The sequence below is a fragment of the Mizuhopecten yessoensis genome, unplaced genomic scaffold (assembly GCF_002113885.1).
Source record: "Mizuhopecten yessoensis strain PY_sf001 unplaced genomic scaffold, ASM211388v2 scaffold9909, whole genome shotgun sequence".
Classification (NCBI taxonomy): Eukaryota; Metazoa; Mollusca; class Bivalvia; order Pectinida; family Pectinidae; genus Mizuhopecten; species Mizuhopecten yessoensis.
In genome coordinates, this window is record NW_018408283.1 from 45,851 (window position 1) to 58,578 (window position 12,728).

Below are 12,728 nucleotides of genomic sequence, written 5' to 3' on the forward strand. Positions count from 1 at the left end.
GGGGTAGGAATCCCAATTTTACAATTTTGAAGCCTCATCTACCAAGGATGATTCTGACCAAGTTTGAAAAAAATCCATCCACTGGTTCTTGAGAAGAAGTTGAAAATGTAAAAGTTTACGCACGACGGACGACGGACGACGACGGACGAAAAGCGATTGGAATAGGTCACTTGAGCAAAGCTCAGGTGACCTAAAAATTGGGATGAATGTGATTCAATTGTATATTCATAGAAAAGCCTATGTTTGGAATGTTCAATCATATAATGACATGGAAAAAGAGATGATGATGATGATGATGATGATGAATGAAATTCCTGATGTTGATGATGATGAAATTCCTGATGATGATGATGAAATTGCTAATTGGTAGTCTCTATCTTGCCCTACTGAGATGAAATAGTTCACGTGTACAACTAACGGTGTTCTGTAAAATCTGCAAAATGTTCAGCAACCAAACCAAGGAATTCCAGGAGATCTTGCCAAAGAGGCTGTATCAAAAATATCTGGATAAAGGTGTTTGCTGGTCCAGTTTTCAATATCAATGAACATAATGCATAAATGAAACATCATGTTGTAATGGCAAGTCTAGTGGAAGTTCAGACTGAGAACTTCCTCTTAGCAGAGATGCATCTCAAGAAAGTTGCTTCGACTCTGGAGCACAGGTCCCCAGGGATTCCGAACCGGAACCTGGGTTGGCAAGTCGCTCCTTCTTGCTGGTGGTGTTGCCTCGGGGGCAGCGCGATGATCCTTTGGGGCGGGCAGCAAGGAAAACTGGTGGCGTTGAGGACCATCTTTCCTTGTGCAACACCTGTAAACAATAATGAAGGAGCTGTGTAACTGTTTGTGAATTTGAATACTCCGTTCAAAAACTAATCATCGTATCCATATTCATGCAAACGATATGTTTCAAATATCTTGCCATAAGAGAAAATCTGCTTTTAAGTTTGGAAAATGAAAATCTGTTTTGTCAACCAAATGATGACCAAGTGTATAGTGAAATCCAATTTACATTTTACGATAAACAGATATATAACAAAAAATATAATGTTGGTTACCTCATACCTTTTCACGTTTGATTAGGGAATAGGACTCCAGTCATCTTTTTGAAAAGCTAATGTATATGTACTATCATCTTCAATACTCCAGGACTTGCACTCTGTTCACCCCTGGCTTATGTCATATCGATAGTCCAGGTCTTACACTCTGTGCACCCCTGGCTTATGTCATATCGATAGTCCAGGACTTACACTCTGTGCACCCGTGGAATATGTCATACCGATACTCCAGGTCTTACCCTCTGTGCACCCATGGAATATGTCATATCGATACTCCAGGTCTTACACTCTGTGCACCCATGGAAAATGTAATATCGATACTCCAGGACTTACACTCTGTGCACCCCTGGAATATGTCATACCGATACTCCAGGTCTTACACTCTGTGCACCCCTGGAATGTCATATCGATACTCCAGGACTTACACTCTGTGCCCCCCTGGAATATGTCATACCGATACTCCAGGTCTTACACTCTGTGCCCCCCTGGAATGTCATATCGATACTCCAGGACTTACCCTCTGTGCACCCCTGGAATATGTCATATCGATACTCAAGGACTTACACTCTGTGCACCCCTGGAATGTCATATCGATACTTCAGGACTTACACTCTGTGCACCCCTGGAATATGTCATATCGATACTCAAGGACTTACACTCTGTGCCCCCCTGGAATATGTCATATCGATATTTAAGACTCACTGTGCGCCACCTTGTGGATAAGATGAGATGAATAGTTTGATCCCTGTACATCAAAAGAATATCACGGTCGCGGTAAAAAATGACTTGCTTTGAAGTCAGGTGTCGCTCCTCTGTAGTCATATACAGCCTAGTGGTCATATACAGCCTAGTGGTCATATACATGTACAGCTTAGTGGTCATATACAGCCTAGTGGTCATATACAGCCTAGTGGTCATATACATGTACAGCTTATAGTGGTCATATACAGCCTAGTGGTCATATACAGCCTAGTGGTCATATACAGCCTAGTGATCATATACAGCCTAGTGGTCATATACATGTACAGCTTATAGTGGTCATATACAGCCTAGCGATAGTCAGGTGTTGTTTACCCGAGACCAATCAAACAGCATTCTTCGTGCCTTCAATTTTGCTATGACATGTTCCAGGGGTGCAGAGAGCATAAGTGAGCGTATCCCCTGGATATCGATGATGATGTACTGTCTACAGTGCCATCCATCCAATACACAATAAACACAACTATTATACATGGTTTGTTTTACAGTACCATCCGACCACCCAATACACATTAAACACGTATCCCCTGGATATCGATGATGATGTCCTGTCTACAGTGCCATCCATCAAAAACACAATAAACACAACTCTTATACATGGTTTGTTTTACAGTACCATCAGACCACCAAATACACAATAAACAAAACTATTATTCATGGTTTGGTTTACAGTGCAATCCATCCAAAACACAATAAACCCAACTATTATACATGGTTTGTTTTACAGTACCATCCGACCACACAATACACAATAAACAAAACTATTATTCATGGTTTGGTTTACAGTGCCACCCATCCAAAACACAATAAACCCAACTATTATACATGGTTTGTTTTACAGTACCATCAGACCACCCAATACACAATAAACACAACTATTATACATGGTTTGTTTTATAGCACCATCCGACCACCCAATACACATCAAACACAACTATTATACATGGTTTGGTTTACAGTGCCATTCGACCACCCAATACACAATAAACACAACTATTATACATGGTTTGGTTTACAGTGCCATTCGACCACCCAATACACAATAAACACAACTATTATACATGGTTTGGTTTACAGTGCCATTCGACCACCCAATACACAATAAACACAACTATTATACATGGTTTGGTTTACAGTGCCATTCGACCACCCAATACACAATAAACACAACTATTATACATGGTTTGGTTTACAGTGCCATTCGACCACCCAATACACAATAAACACAACTATTATACATGGTTTGGTTTACAGTGCCATTCGACCACCCAATACACAATAAACACAACTATTATACATGGTTTGGTTTACAGTGCCATTCGACCACCCAATACACAATAAACACAACTATTATACATGGTTTGGTTTACAGTGCCATCCGACCACCCAATACACAATAAACACAACTATTATACATGGTTTGGTTTACAGTGCCATCCGACCACCCAATACACAATAAACACAACTATTATACATGGTTTGGTTTACAGTGCCATCCGACCACCCAATACACAATAAACACAACTATTATACATGGTTTGGTTTACAGTGCCATCCGACCACCCAATACACAATAAACACAACTATTATACATGGTTTGGTTTACAGTGCCATCCGACCACCCAATACACAATAAACACAACTATTATACATGGTTTGGTTTACAGTGCCATCCGACCACCCAATACACAATAAACACAACTATTATACATGGTTTGGTTTACAGTGCCATCCGACCACCCAATACACAATAAACACAACTATTATACATGGTTTGGTTTACAGTGCCATCCGACCACCCAATACACAATAAACACAACTATTATACATGGTTTGGTTTACAGTGCCATCCGACCACCCAATACACAATAAACACAACTATTATACATGGTTTGGTTTACAGTGCCATCCGACCACCCAATACACAATAAACACAACTATTATACATGGTTTGGTTTACAGTGCCATCCGACCACCCAATACACAATAAACACAACTATTATACATGGTTTGGTTTACAGTGCCATCCGACCACCCAATACACAATAAACACAACTATTATACATGGTTTGGTTTACAGTGCCATCCGACCACCCAATACACAATAAACACAACTATTATACATGGTTTGGTTTACAGTGCCATCCGACCACCCAATACACAATAAACACAACTATTATACATGGTTTGGTTTACAGTGCCATCCGACCACCCAATACACAATAAACACAACTATTATACATGGTTTGGTTTACTGTGCCATCCGACCACCCAATACACAATAAACACAACTATTATACATGGTTTGGTTTACTGTGCCATCCGACCACCCAATACACAATAAACACAACTATTATACATGGTTTGGTTTACTGTGCCATCCGACCACCCAATACACAATAAACACAACTATTATACATGGTTTGGTTTACTGTGCCATCCGACCACCCAATACACAATAAACACAACTATTATACATGGTTTGGTTTACTGTGCCATCCGACCACCCAATACACAATAAACACAACTATTATACATGGTTTGGTTTACTGTGCCATCCGACCACCCAATACACAATAAACACAACTATTATACATGGTTTGGTTTACTGTGCCATCCGACCACCCAATACACAATAAACACAACTATTATACATGGTTTGGTTTACTGTGCCATCCGACCACCCAATACACAATAAACACAACTATTATACATGGTTTGGTTTACTGTGCCATCCGACCACCCAATACACAATAAACACAACTATTATACATGGTTTGGTTTACTGTGCCATCCGACCACCCAATACACAATAAACACAACTATTATACATGGTTTGGTTTACTGTGCCATCCGACCACCCAATACACAATAAACACAACTATTATACATGGTTTGGTTTACTGTGCCATCCGACCACCCAATACACAATAAACACAACTATTATACATGGTTTGGTTTACTGTGCCATCCGACCACCCAATACACAATAAACACAACTATTATACATGGTTTGGTTTACTGTGCCATCCGACCACCCAATACACAATAAACACAACTATTATACATGGTTTGGTTTACTGTGCCATCCGACCACCCAATACACAATAAACACAACTATTATACATGGTTTGGTTTACTGTGCCATCCGACCACCCAATACACAATAAACACAACTATTATACATGGTTTGGTTTACTGTGCCATCCGACCACCCAATACACAATAAACACAACTATTATACATGGTTTGGTTTACTGTGCCATCCGACCACCCAATACACAATAAACACAACTATTATACATGGTTTGGTTTACTGTGCCATCCGACCACCCAATACACAATAAACACAACTATTATACATGGTTTGGTTTACTGTGCCATCCGACCACCCAATACACAATAAACACAACTATTATACATGGTTTGGTTTACTGTGCCATCCGACCACCCAATACACAATAAACACAACTATTATACATGGTTTGGTTTACTGTGCCATCCGACCACCCAATACACAATAAACACAACTATTATACATGGTTTGGTTTACTGTGCCATCCGACCACCCAATACACAATAAACACAACTATTATACATGGTTTGGTTTACTGTGCCATCCGACCACCCAATACACAATAAACACAACTATTATACATGGTTTGGTTTACTGTGCCATCCGACCACCCAATACACAATAAACACAACTATTATACATGGTTTGGTTTACTGTGCCATCCGACCACCCAATACACAATAAACACAACTATTATACATGGTTTGGTTTACTGTGCCATCCGACCACCCAATACACAATAAACACAACTATTATACATGGTTTGGTTTACTGTGCCATCCGACCACCCAATACACAATAAACACAACTATTATACATGGTTTGGTTTACTGTGCCATCCGACCACCCAATACACAATAAACACAACTATTATACATGGTTTGGTTTACAGTGCCATTCGACCACCCAATACACAATAAACACAACTATTATACATGGTTTGGTTTACTGTGCCATCTGACCACCCAATGCACATTAAACACAACTATTATACATGGTTTGGTTTACTGTGCCATCCGACCACCCAATACACAATAAACACAACTATTATACATGGTTTTGTTTACAGTGCCATCCGACCACCCAATGCACAACAACTAATATACATGGTTTTGTTTACAGTGCCATCCGACCACCCAATGCACAACAACTAATATACATGGTTTTGTTTACAGATTCTAAATTACCTTTCAGGAGACACTCCACCACATTCCTTACACATATCTTTGACCATTGTGTTGCTTTGTCGCAGACGTCTGTCAGAGAAGCTTGTCTAGACACACCATCAACTGGAAGCCAGCTTACATTTGTCGGAGAATTTGTTATAGGCTGTATACCGCTGTAGTAAGAATGACACACGGGATGGTAATATTTTCAGTTATGGGCACTGGCAATTTCTGGCATCTGATCAAGAATCTTTGAAGATGGTTTTCTCACTTCTGCAAAATGAAATGAAATGATATCATGATCAACCCCCAGGGAAGCTACAATTTTATAGAAAGACCAGCTAAACAAAATGAGATTAATATATATTAGTACACAACATTCAGATATAACTAGCTCACCTCCTACAAGGTTAACAGCCATGGTGAGCCTATATGGTGGTGCTTGGTGGGTTTTTGTTTGTCATTGGTCATTTTTTTCAATAAATGACCGCTCCTCCCAAACTACTGAGCAGAATTCAACCTTAGTTGGGTACATAATTAAAATTGTGAAAATTATAGATAGAAGATAGTATCACAGTTGCCTTAATTCCAGCTTCATGCTCAAGGGAGTATTACTATTAGCACAGACTTAAATAGCAATCTAATCTAACTCCGTGCTATTATATAGTCAATGCTCGTTTTTTTCATATATCGGAAAATTATACAGCAAGGAGATGCTGCATGGTCAGCACACAGGGGTTCTTTACAAATGTCTGAAATACACAGTTGCTATACTGATATGGGTCACAGCACATTGGTGTATTTCAGACATTTGTAACGAACCCCTGTGGTCTACCCATCCATTGGACACACAAACAGTGTTCATGTAACAGAAAGAGAAATTCAACGGCACGACCACGATTCGAGCCCTGAACCCTCCAAACTCTATATAGGCCTATATCAGGGTGTCAGAGTGGCTCTATATAGGTCTATATTGTGGTGTCAGAGTGCCTCTATATAGGCCTATATCATAGTGTCAGAGTGGCTCTATATAGGTCTATATTGTGGTGTCAGAGTGGCTCTATATAGGTCTATATCGTGGTGTCAGAGTGCCTCTATATAGGCCTATATCATGGTGTCAGAGTGGCTCTATATAGGTCTATATCGTGGTGTCAGAGTGGCTCTATATAGGCCTATATCGTGGTGTCAGAGTGGCTCTATATAGGTCTATATCGTGGTGTCAGAGTGGCTCTATATAGGCCTATATCGTGGTGTCAGAGTGGCTCTATATAGGTCTATATCGTGGTGTCAGAGTGGCTCTATATAGGCCTATATCGTGGTGTCAGAGTGGCTCTATATAGGTCTATATCGTGGTGTCAGAGTGGCTCTATATAGGTCTATATCGTGGTGTCAGAGTGGCTCTATATAGGTCTATATCGTGGTGTCAGAGTGGCTCTATATAGGTCTATATCGTGGTGTCAGAGTGGCTCTATATAGGTCTATATCGTGGTGTCAGAGTGGCTCTATATAGGTCTATATCGTGGTGTCAGAGTGGCTCTATATAGGTCTATATCGTGGTGTCAGAGTGGCTCTATATAGGTCTATATCGTGGTGTCAGAGTGGCTCTATATAGGTCTATATCGTGGTGTCAGAGTGGCTCTATATAGGTCTATATCGTGGTGTCAGAGTGGCTCTATATAGGTCTATATCGTGGTGTCAGAGTGGCTCTATATAGGTCTATATCGTGGTGTCAGAGTGGCTCTATATAGGTCTATATCGTGGTGTCAGAGTGGCTCTATATAGGTCTATATCGTGGTGTCAGAGTGGCTCTATATAGGTCTATATCGTGGTGTCAGAGTGGCTCTATATAGGTCTATATCGTGGTGTCAGAGTGGCTCTATATAGGTCTATATCGTGGTGTCAGAGTGGCTCTATATAGGTCTATATCGTGGTGTCAGAGTGGCTCTATATAGGTCTATATCGTGGTGTCAGAGTGGCTCTATATAGGTCTATATCGTGGTGTCAGAGTGGCTCTATATAGGTCTATATCGTGGTGTCAGAGTGGCTCTATATAGGTCTATATCGTGGTGTCAGAGTGGCTCTATATAGGTCTATATCGTGGTGTCAGAGTGGCTCTATATAGGTCTATATCGTGGTGTCAGAGTGGCTCTATATAGGTCTATATCGTGGTGTCAGAGTGGCTCTATATAGGTCTATATCGTGGTGTCAGAGTGGCTCTATATAGGTCTATATCGTGGTGTCAGAGTGGCTCTATATAGGTCTATATCGTGGTGTCAGAGTGGCTCTATATAGGTCTATATCGTGGTGTCAGAGTGGCTCTATATAGGTCTATATCGTGGTGTCAGAGTGGCTCTATATAGGTCTATATCGTGGTGTCAGAGTGGCTCTATATAGGTCTATATCGTGGTGTCAGAGTGGCTCTATATAGGTCTATATCGTGGTGTCAGAGTGGCTCTATATAGGTCTATATCGTGGTGTCAGAGTGGCTCTATATAGGTCTATATCGTGGTGTCAGAGTGGCTCTATATAGGTCTATATCGTGGTGTCAGAGTGGCTCTATATAGGTCTATATCGTGGTGTCAGAGTGGCTCTATATAGGTCTATATCGTGGTGTCAGAGTGGCTCTATATAGGTCTATATCGTGGTGTCAGAGTGGCTCTATATAGGTCTATATCGTGGTGTCAGAGTGGCTCTATATAGGTCTATATCGTGGTGTCAGAGTGGCTCTATATAGGTCTATATCGTGGTGTCAGAGTGGCTCTATATAGGTCTATATCGTGGTGTCAGAGTGGCTCTATATAGGTCTATATCGTGGTGTCAGAGTGGCTCTATATAGGTCTATATCGTAGTGTCAGAGTGGCTCTATATAGGTCTATATCGTGGAGTCAGAGTGGCTCTATATAGGTCTATATCGTGGTGTGCATTCAGAGTGGGAAAGATTATACATTCACCCGACATCTATTTCTTCGGGGTAAAATTATCAACGATCGAACCCCTAGCCTAGCTGTGAGTGACCTATGCCCACTTTTGTTTTTAGACTAAACATAGCACGTTCATGCAAAAATTTCAGAATAAATAAGGATCTCATACCTGCATTCTGTTTTGTATAACACTGCCTATGACGTTTAGACGTGTTATTGAATTCATTCAAAACCATGAGATAAAGCTAATCGAAACGTAGCCGGGGTGCACACGATATCGATAAAAGCTTTGAAAGTGACAGTTTATTACACCTAACATGTATCCGCACATGAGGTATACTTACATCAACGCTTGTTTACATCTCTTTCGCCTCTGTAGACGTTCAGCTTCGTTATGAATTGAATCTATTCGCATTATCACCAAGACAAAGTTTACCGTTTGGTGTCCAAATGGATAATGGCCTTCAGTTCACGTGAAACCGAAATTAGTCGAATTCCATATTTGGCACATAACACGAGGTAAATACAATCTGATTGGTCCGTTAATGTAGGTCAAATTGATTTATCGGAAAGTTTCTAGTTTTATCCGTGTCTTGCATAGAAACTCAAGAGACTATACAGCTGACGATGTAAACATGACGTTTTTCTGAATGTATGTACAGTCCAAAACAGGATGCAGAGTGCTCGCACGCGCCATTTTTTAACAACATAACCAAAAATCTAGATTTTGAGTTTGAAATACGTCTCTGATGCTATTTGAACTATGTTGCATAACTATATGAATCATAAAGATGACTTAACTGTTGACACATTATTTGATTTATAAGTATTTTTGCAAAAGTGATCCGATTTGGGTACTGATCCGATTTGAGTTCATGCATGTTCCAGTAGAAAAAAAAAAAAATGAGAAAAATGAAAATATTGCAATACTGGACTAAAAGTGAAATAAAGTGACAGTTATATAAATAGAGCGTGTTATGAACAGAGAATGTATGGATGGATTGTTATAAAATCTTGTTGAATAAGAAAGGACTAGAGTAACTATATGTGGAACATCAACTATGAAAATAAGGGTGTGAATAAGTTAATGGAACACAAATGTCCTGAAATACTTGCAAGAAATGTTAAGTTTTATGTTTGAGTGTAAACTTTAATTCATTTCGTTTCTTTCAAGTGTACAAACGGAAACAGCTAGGATAGGGAGGTAAGCTAGCTTAAAGCTTATGCATTAATCCACTTCCTTCCGTAGAATACCGAAGTGTCAACAAAAAAACAATCCGGACTCAAACTCGATAAAAACAACAAGGAGAATAAGATCAGGTGTTCCGGAAGGGTAAGCGTCTTCTGCTTTATCGATGACAGCCGCCATGTAAATCAAAGTCGAATCCAAGTAATGTCACGTCCTCATATCGAGAACTGGGGTATTGACAACAAAACCACGAGGCACTCTAGTGAGCATAATAAAAAAAATCGACCTTGATGTGACACAAAGAAGTAGCGAGATCCTGATAGCGACTATAAACTTGTCAATAGTCATCATCAACCTACACATTTGGAAACGCTGTGATGTACGTTTGTCCGTCAGTAGTCGCATCTATCACTGAACTTCGGGAAGTCATGATATTAGGATCAACTGCGACATGTTAACACCGTAGGGGAGCTGGGAAGTTGCTATCAAGAAAGGAAATGTTCACGATCGGCAAGGCGAAATAGTCACGCTTATCATACAACTTAGTAGGTAGCCGTCCCTGTTGGTCATGATGTCACGCTTATCATACAACTTAGTATGTAGCCGTTCCTGTTGATCATGATGTCACGCTTATCATACAACTTAGTATGTAGCCGTCCCTGTTGATCATGATGTCACGCTTATCATACAACTTAGTAGGTAGCCGTCCCTGTTGGTCATGATGTCACGCTTATCATACAACTTAGTATGTAGCCGCCCCTGTTGGTCATGATGTCACGCTTATCATACAACTTAGTATGTAGCCGTCCCTGTTGGTCATGATGTCACGCTTATCATACAACTTAGTATGTAGCCGTCCCTGTTGGTCATGATGTCACGCTTATCATACAACTTAGTATGTAGCCGTCCCTGTTGGTCATGATGTCACGCTTATCATACAACTTAGTATGTAGCCGTCCCTGTTGGTCATGATGTCACGCTTATCATACAACTTAGTATGTAGCCGTCCCTGTTGGTCATGATGTCACGCTTATCATACAACTTAGTATGTAGCCGTCCCTGTTGGTCATGATGTCACGCTTATCATACAACTTAGTATGTAGCCGTCCCTGTTGGTCATGATGTCACGCTTATCATACAACTTAGTATGTAGCCGTCCCTGTTGGTCATGATGTCACGCTTATCATACAACTTAGTATGTAGCCGTCCCTGTTGGTCATGATGTCACGCTTATCATACAACTTAGTATGTAGCCGTCCCTGTTGGTCATGATGTCACGCTTATCATACAACTTAGTATGTAGCCGTCCCTGTTGGTCATGATGTCACGCTTATCATACAACTTAGTATGTAGCCGTCCCTGTTGGTCATGATGTCACGCTTATCATACAACTTAGTATGTAGCCGTCCCTGTTGGTCATGATGTCACGCTTATCATACAACTTAGTATGTAGCCGTCCCTGTTGGTCATGATGTCACGCTTATCATACAACTTAGTATGTAGCCGTCCCTGTTGGTCATGATGTCACGCTTATCATACAACTTAGTATGTAGCCGTCCCTGTTGGTCATGATGTCACGCTTATCATACAACTTAGTATGTAGCCGTCCCTGTTGGTCATGATGTCACGCTTATCATACAACTTAGTATGTAGCCGTCCCTGTTGGTCATGATGTCACGCTTATCATACAACTTAGTATGTAGCCGTCCCTGTTGGTCATGATGTCACGCTTATCATACAACTTAGTATGTAGCCGTCCCTGTTGGTCATGATGTCACGCTTATCATACAACTTAGTATGTAGCCGTCCCTGTTGGTCATGATGTCACGCTTATCATACAACTTAGTATGTAGCCGTCCCTGTTGGTCATGATGTCACGCTTATCATACAACTTAGTATGTAGCCGTCCCTGTTGGTCATGATGTCACGCTTATCATACAACTTAGTATGTAGCCGTCCCTGTTGGTCATGATGTCACGCTTATCATACAACTTAGTATGTAGCCGTCCCTGTTGGTCATGATGTCACGCTTATCATACAACTTAGTATGTAGCCGTCCCTGTTGGTCATGATGTCACGCTTATCATACAACTTAGTATGTAGCCGTCCCTGTTGGTCATGATGTCACGCTTATCATACAACTTAGTATGTAGCCGTCCCTGTTGGTCATGATGTCACGCTTATCATACAACTTAGTATGTAGCCGTCCCTGTTGGCCATGATGTCACGCTTATCATACAACTAAGTAGGTATACGTAGCCGTCCATGTTGGTCATGATGTCACGCTTATCATACAACTTAGTATGTAGCCGTCCCTGTTGGTCATGACGTAAGTAAAGATCAAGGAAGGTGGTTGAAATTGAAAAGTCTGTGGTTCCCTTGATTTCTCTGAAGCTCTGGAGGGTATACAATCGATGAATTTGTTGTTATCCAAAGACTGCACATCGTCGATATGTTGAAGGAGTTGGCTAGGTTTTTGTTACCAGTCACAACAAGCTCAGAAATGAATTCAGTTTCGTATGAAAACAGAAACAAATCAGTCAGAAGAGGGGCACATTTTGT

The 12,728-nt window shown here is 40.7% G+C and overlaps 1 long non-coding RNA gene across 1 annotated transcript; it reads right to left on the reverse strand.

Annotated features, from left to right (window-relative positions):
• Positions 1 to 124: 124 nt before the first annotated feature.
• LOC110459013 lies at positions 125 to 9,476 on the reverse strand. Its single transcript, XR_002463845.1, has 3 exons — positions 9,322 to 9,476; positions 6,078 to 6,329; positions 125 to 808 (listed from the first exon to the last, which is right to left on the reverse strand). It is a non-coding gene; the product is annotated as an uncharacterized LOC110459013 (long non-coding RNA).
• Between the last annotated feature and the right edge of the window lie 3,252 nt (positions 9,477 to 12,728).